The sequence below is a fragment of the Pleurodeles waltl genome, chromosome 3_2 (genome assembly GCF_031143425.1).
Source record: "Pleurodeles waltl isolate 20211129_DDA chromosome 3_2, aPleWal1.hap1.20221129, whole genome shotgun sequence".
Lineage (NCBI taxonomy): Eukaryota > Metazoa > Chordata > Amphibia > Caudata > Salamandridae > Pleurodeles > Pleurodeles waltl.
In genome coordinates this window covers 26,516,321-26,523,434 of record NC_090441.1, presented here as the reverse complement: position 1 = coordinate 26,523,434, position 7,114 = coordinate 26,516,321, and positions in this window count along the sequence as shown.

Genomic DNA, 7,114 nt, shown 5'->3' with positions numbered 1-7,114 from the left:
CCAGGCACGGGGGGCGAGCTTTTCGTGGGGAACTAGTGAGAGTTCCAGTAGTGTTGTGAGCCATGGCTGGCATGCCCAAATGGGGGCTACTAAAATAAGGGTGAGAGAAGCCTACTTGAGCTTCCTCACAAGCGGGAGAGGGAGGGAAAAGCGTAGGCCAATATCCCTGACAAGCTCACCCTTATAGATATAACATTGCCCCTCAGTGGGTGTGGGAGCCTGGAGGCGAAGTTTTGGCATTCTGAGTTACTTGTTGTTGCGAACAGATCTATGTGTGGAAATTGAAGGACATGGAGGATGTGTGGCGGGGGGGGGGTAGAATGGGGGTGTTTAGTTCACATTCGTGGACTTGTTGCCGCCTCCTGCTGAGCAAGCAAAGCCATTTGTTCGTCCCCAGGAGATGTTCCACTAACAGGTGAATGTGATACTGAATTCCCCAACGCCAGACTGTCTGAGATAGGTGAGACAACGAGAGAGAGAGAGGAGAGGAGAGGGAGGGTGTGTGTGTGTGATTGTGTGTGTGTGTGTGTGAGTGTTTTTTTTTTTTTTTTGCTCCCCCCCCCCGGTCTGCAAATAAGACATGGCTGTTGTATTGTCCATCCAGACCAAGACAATCTTGCCTTGCAGATGACTCAAAAAAGCTTTGAGTGCTACATGAATGGCTTGAAGTTTCAAGTAAATGATGTGTAGGGTTTGGTGTCCAAAATCCTTGTATTGGGCGGTTGTGAAGGTGTGCGCCCCAACCTGTGAGATGCATCCGCTGCGAGTGATCCGGGGAACAGCGTCTAGAAACTGCCACCTTTGTGTATTCCACCATTGCAGAGTAGCGAGTGTAGCTGTCTACCAACACTAGATATTGTAGTTGACCCTGTGATTGAGACCATTGACTTGCCAGACACTCCTGCAGCAGACACATGTATCTGTACAAGATGCCATCATACCTAGAATTCTTTGAACTGCCTTTACTGGAATCTGCTGGTTGTGGTATACCCGTTGCAGCAGGGTTGCTATATTTTGATTCTTGAGTGCATTTGCGTAGGCTAACCCTAACTGTTTCTAACAGCTCCTAGATAGCTGTATCGGAGATGGCTGAAAGTGAGATTTTTGTATGTTGATGGTAAATACTAGCTGATGAAGCATTGTTTGGGTATGCTGTATGCATTGCTGCAGTGAATTGGACTTTGAGCCACTTGTCCAGATATGGAAATTCATGAATACTTTGTGGCGACTACTGCCAGGCATTTTGTGAAGACAAGAGGTTCCGTTGTTACACCGAAAGGAAGTACATTGAACTGATAATGCTTTCCTCACGTGACGAATCGGAGGTATTTTCTGTGTGCTGATATTTTGAGAAGTAGAAATATGTGTCCTTTAGATCTAGTGCAGACAGGAAGTCACCTTGCTGCAATAGGGGTATTATAGTCACCATATGAAAGTATTCTGATATCATGTAGTGATTTATTGGTTTGAGATCTAGAATCAGTCGAAGTGAACGGTCCTTTCATGGATTAAGGAAGTATAGTAAAATATACTCCAGTTTCTTCTCTGATGAATAGGTACTCATTTTATTGCTCCTTTCTGAAGGAGAGCCTTCACTTCCTGATTTAACAGTTGTATATGTTCTAGAGAGTTTGTTTTTCGGAGTGTTAGGTTTGAAGGTGTGTTAAGCTCCAGGCAATAACCATGTTGGATAATATCAAAGACCCACTGATCTGTTATTTTTTTGCCAATTTGGAAAAACCGGTTGTACTGCGAACTCTGCAGTATTGAAGCGCAAGCAAAGGTAGTGATGAAGATAAGTAATATTTGCTTGAACATCACAGTCATTCTTACCGTCTCTATCCTCATCCCCTTCATTGGTCATGCCCTCAGAATCTGTATGTGCAAAGGAAATCATTGGAGCTACTACGAACACCCAAGGGCATGCAGCAAAGGCGCCATGGGGCCCCCTTTCCAGCAGACAGCCATGTACCTGCCATCTTGTGTCCCCTCCCCAGGCCCATATTGGGTCCACTGCGGCCCTATATGCAGAAGCCCAGCGGGAGCTGAAGAGGTGGTGTGGCCGCTCGCACTGCGCTCCTTCTGGCTAACGCTGAAGAGGCCGGACCTGGGCACTCTTCCCTGTAACAGCCACAGCCCAGCGCAGTCAGCCTCCTGCTCCCAGGAAACATGTTGCACAGGCGGGCACACGCATGGCCCCCGTGGTCACGTTGCCCTCAGCAGCCTGAGCCCCAATGCCAAACACACCAGCAGCTGCTCAGAGCAGGACACATTTTCCCTAAGATAACTTGTGGCTGTTGCAGTTCAGACAATTCATAGCAATTCTTTGCACCTTCAGACACTAGAGTCAGCTTTACTTCAACACTTATCTTTACATAAGAGAAAAATACACGAGACCATGAGTGGACAAGGAACTACAACTCCCGATACCCAGTAAACCAGAAGTGGCGCAAGGGAGAGGCTTCCTGGGTCACTCCAAAAGACCGCCTTCTTCAGCGCTACTCTAGGTCGAGCATAGCAGCACACAAGTACTAATTTTCCAACTGGTTATCCATCTGTGTTATGCCTTTAAGACTGACCCGGTTACATGGATAACTACATGATTGGCTGATATGATAATTGCAGGTCTCTCCTTACTACAATTATGACCATGATTTAGGCCAACTTATCATTACACTATGACTGTTTAAACACATGGTATGTTTGGTTGACCCTTCTAGTTTATTTCTCTTGCTACTTTGGCAGTCTTGTGTACTTTTTCGGGGAATCGCGCTAGCCAGTTTGCACTCTGATGGTGGGGTGGTGAAAGTGGTATTGTATTGGAATTAGCATGACAGGTTTGAATTAGGGTGCTAAATGAAACATTTATTTTTTGCTGCAGATTGAGAAAGGTGGTAAATGGAATTTCAGGAACACAAAAGGATGATTGACGGAGTGCCGAACAACGTAAACACTCACAGATCTGGGTTTAAGCCATCATTTTTTTGCTCACCATGCCACCCCAGTTTTGACCCAGCCATATGCAAATCAGTCTTGACCCCGTTCCTCATGGGAACAGTCCATCCCGAAGTGCCAAGCCAGGTCCTCCCTGGATTGGAAACAAGAATCCTGTGACTGGTTTCAGGGTATCACCCATCAGCCAGGCTAGCTTGAATCCAGTGGCACAGTGAGCAAGGGACCCACTGGGGGTGAATGTTTGATTAGTTCTGCATTCTGTCCATCTTCTGTTTTTGCATTTGTCGCCCCAAGTGGGAAGGGTATGCCCAGACGTGGGTCCCATGCTTGCTATGCCACCAGATTCAAGCTAGCCTGGCTGATGAAGGGTGATACCCTGAAACCGGTCCCAGGATGCTTGTTTCTGGTCCAGGGAGGACCTGGCATGGCAGTTCGGGCTGGACTGTTCCCATGGGGAACAGGGTCAAGAATGATTTGCATATGGCTGGGTCTGAGCTGGGATGGCAAAAAAAAAAACACCTGATGGATTAAACCCAGATCTGTGACTGGGGGGTGAATGTTTGATTTGTTCTGCATTCCGTCCATCTTCTGTTTTTGCAAATGGAATTTTGGGGCCACTGGAATTATGAGGCAGGAAAAGATCAAATTCTGAGGCAGGGTTGACCAATTTGTGTAGCAAGAAAAGTAGTTATGAATTTACAGCACCAATGGCTCCAACTCAAGCAAATGTGTGTTCATTTTCTCTAGTGTTTGGTCTACTTCAGGGATAAAAAGAGGTGTTGCTGGTCAAAAGGGGCATTTAGCAGCATTTGCTGGATCACAGGTTTAAAACCGGATATGTCTGTGTAATAGTATGCTGGCGTTTATATCCCTAGTAGCTGTATTTGATATATAAAGAGGACATCTTCTAGAATTATTTGAAATTAACTTGCTCTTGCACAAGTTGTCCCTTTTTCCTGAATTGCTCTGGGAGATGTTGAATAAGATCTTCATCCCCGTGAGCTCTATCATATCTTGCTAATAACCCTTGTGATTAGCCACTTGAACCCTCCACCCTCTTGCCTGATGCAATCAATTTAGATTCCTTATCTGGAAGTTGTGCATCTGCTGAGGTGTGGGAAATTAGCTTTCACCATCATTTAATACCACCAAAGAGTCTGATGAAATAGGACCTCTAAAATAAAAGAAGTTTAGACGCCATATATGGAAAATGTCACTTACCCAGTGTACATCTGTTCGTGGCATTAGTCGCTGCAGATTCACATGCTGTGCACATCCCACCATCTGGTGTTGGGCTCTGAGTGTTACAAATTGTTTTTCTTCGAAGAAGTCTTTGAGTCACGAGACCGAGGGACTCGTCCCATTTCGACTCCATTGCGCATGGGCGTCGACTCCATCTTAGATTGTTTTCCCCGCAGCAGGTGAGATAGGAGTTGTGTATGCTAGTAATAGTGCCCATGCAATGAAGTGAATACGTATGTACATAATGAAGTTCAAAGTAATATATTTACAAATTTTCAAGATCAACTTCTAAACGGCTACAGGCTCCTGGGGAGGCGGGTGGGCGCATGTGAATCTGCAGCGACTAATGCCACGAACAGATGTACACTGGGTAAGTGACATTTTCCGTTCGATGGCATGTGTAGCTGCAGATACACATGCTGTGCATAGACTAGTAAGCAATTATCTCCCCAAAAGCGGTGGTTCAGCCTGTAGGAGTTGAAGTTGTTTGAAATAATGTTCGTAGTACAGCCTGACCTACTGTGGCCTGTTGTGCAGTTAACACATCTACACAGTAGTGTTTGGTAAATGTATGAGGCGTAGACCATGTTGCTGCCTTACATATTTCGTTCATTGGAATATTTCCTAGAAAGGCCATGGTAGCACCTTTCTTTCTGGTTGAGTGTGCCTTTGGTGTAATAGGCAGCTCTCTCTTTGCTTTAAGATAGCAGGTTTGAATACACTTAACTATCCATCTAGCAATGCCTTGTTTAGAAATTGGATTCCCTGTATGAGGTTTTTGGAAAGCAATAAATAGTTGTTTTGTTCTATCAATGTAGTACATTAGCGCTCTTTTGATGTCTAATGTATGCAGTGCTCTTTCAGCTACAGAATCTGGCTGTGGGAAGAACACTGGTAATTCTACCGTTTGATTCAAGTGGAACGTGAGATCACTTTTGGTAAAAAATTTGGATTTGTCCGTAGAACTACTTTATGCTTGTGTATTTGAATAAATGGATCTTGTATGGTAAATGCTTGAATTTCACTCACTCTTCTTAGAGATGTGATGGCAATCAAAAATGCAACTTTCCATGTTAAGTATTGCATTTCACAAGAGTGCATGGGCTCAAAAGGTGGACCCATGAGTCGTGTTAAGACAATGTTGAGGTTCCATGAAGGAACTGGTGGTGTTCTTGGTGGTATAATTCTCTTTAGGCCTTCCATAAATGCTTTTATGACTGGTATCCTAAATAATGAAGTTGAGTGCGTAATTTGCAGGTAAGCTGAAATTGCGGTAAGATGTATCTTTATTGAAGAGAAAGCTAGCTTTGACTTTTGCAATAATAAGTATCCTACTATATCTTTGGCAGATGCGTGTAAGGGTTGAATTTGATTAATATGGCAGTAATAAACAAATCTTTTCCACTTATTTGCATAGCAGTGTCTAGTGGTAGGTTTCCTAGCTTGTCTTATGACCTCCATACATTCTTGTGTGAGGTCTAAGTGTCCGAATTCTAGGATTTCAGGAGCCAAATTGCTAGATTCAGCGATGCTGGATTTGGATGTCTGATCTGTTGTTTGTGTTGTGTTAACAGATCTGGTCTGTTTGGTAGTTTGACATGAGGTACTACTGAGAGGTCTAGTAGTGTTGTGTGCCAAGGTTGTCTTGCCCATGTCGGTGCTATTAGTATGAGTTTAAGTTTGTTTTGACTCAATTTGTTTACTAGATATGGAAGGAGAGGGGGAAAGCGTAAGCAAATATCCCTGACCAGCTCATCCATAACAAATTGCCCTGAGACTGATCTTGTGGGTACCTGGATGCGAAGTTTTGGCATTTTGAGTTTTCCTTTGTTGCAAATAGATCTATTTGTGGTGTTCCCCAAATTTGGAAGTAAGTGTTTAGTATTTGGGGGTGAATCTCCCATTCGTGGATCTGTTGGTGATCCCGAGAGAGATTGTCTGCTAACTGGTTCTGAATTCCTGGAATAAATTGTGCTATTAGGCGAATGTGGTTGTGAATCGCCCAATGCCATATTTTCTGTGTAAGGAGACAACTGTGTGGAGTGTGTCCCTCCCCGTTTGTTTAGGTAATACGTTGTTGTCATGTTGTCTGTTTTGACAAGAATGTGTTTGTGGCTTATTATGGGTTGAAATGCTTTGAGCGCTAGAAATACCGCTAACAGTTCTAAGTGATTTATGTGAAACGGTCTTTGCTGTATGTCCCATTGTCCTTGGATGCGGTGTTGATTGAGGTGTGCTCCCCACCCTATCATGGAAGCATCTGTTATTACGCATTGTGGCACTGGGTCCTGGAAAGGCCGTCCTTGGTTTAAATTTATACTGTTCCACCATTGAAGCGAGATGTATGTTTGGCGGTCTATCAACACCAGATCTAGAAGCGGACACTGATTGTGACCATTGTGATGCTAGGCACTGTTGTAAGGGCCGCATGTGCAACCTTGCGTTTGGGACAATGGCTATGCATGAAGACATCATGCCTAGTAGTTTCACTAGTTTGACTTGTATCTTTTGGATACATGGTCTGTATTACATTGTGAAATGTGTGAACTCTTTGTGGACTTGGCGTGGCAATCCCTTTTGCTGTGTTGATTGTCGCTCTTAAGTATTGCTGTGTTTGACACGGCAGAAGGTGTGACTTTGTGTAGTTGTGTAGAAAAAAAAGTAAGAAAACAAGGGTAATGTAGCTAGAGACACTTGTGTCAAACTTTTCCTTTAATGAATCCCACTTTACCATTATCCCCATCATGTCACACACACACACACACACAATGTGGTCTCCCATTTTTGGAGACAAAAATGTATCTCGATTCCCCCCCAAATTGTGCCAGCTCTATGAACAAGAGAGATAGTGTATTTAGTGCTAGGCCTGAGCAGAAGCAAGATGTAAATCAGGGCCCGCAGCACATTGGTGGCACAA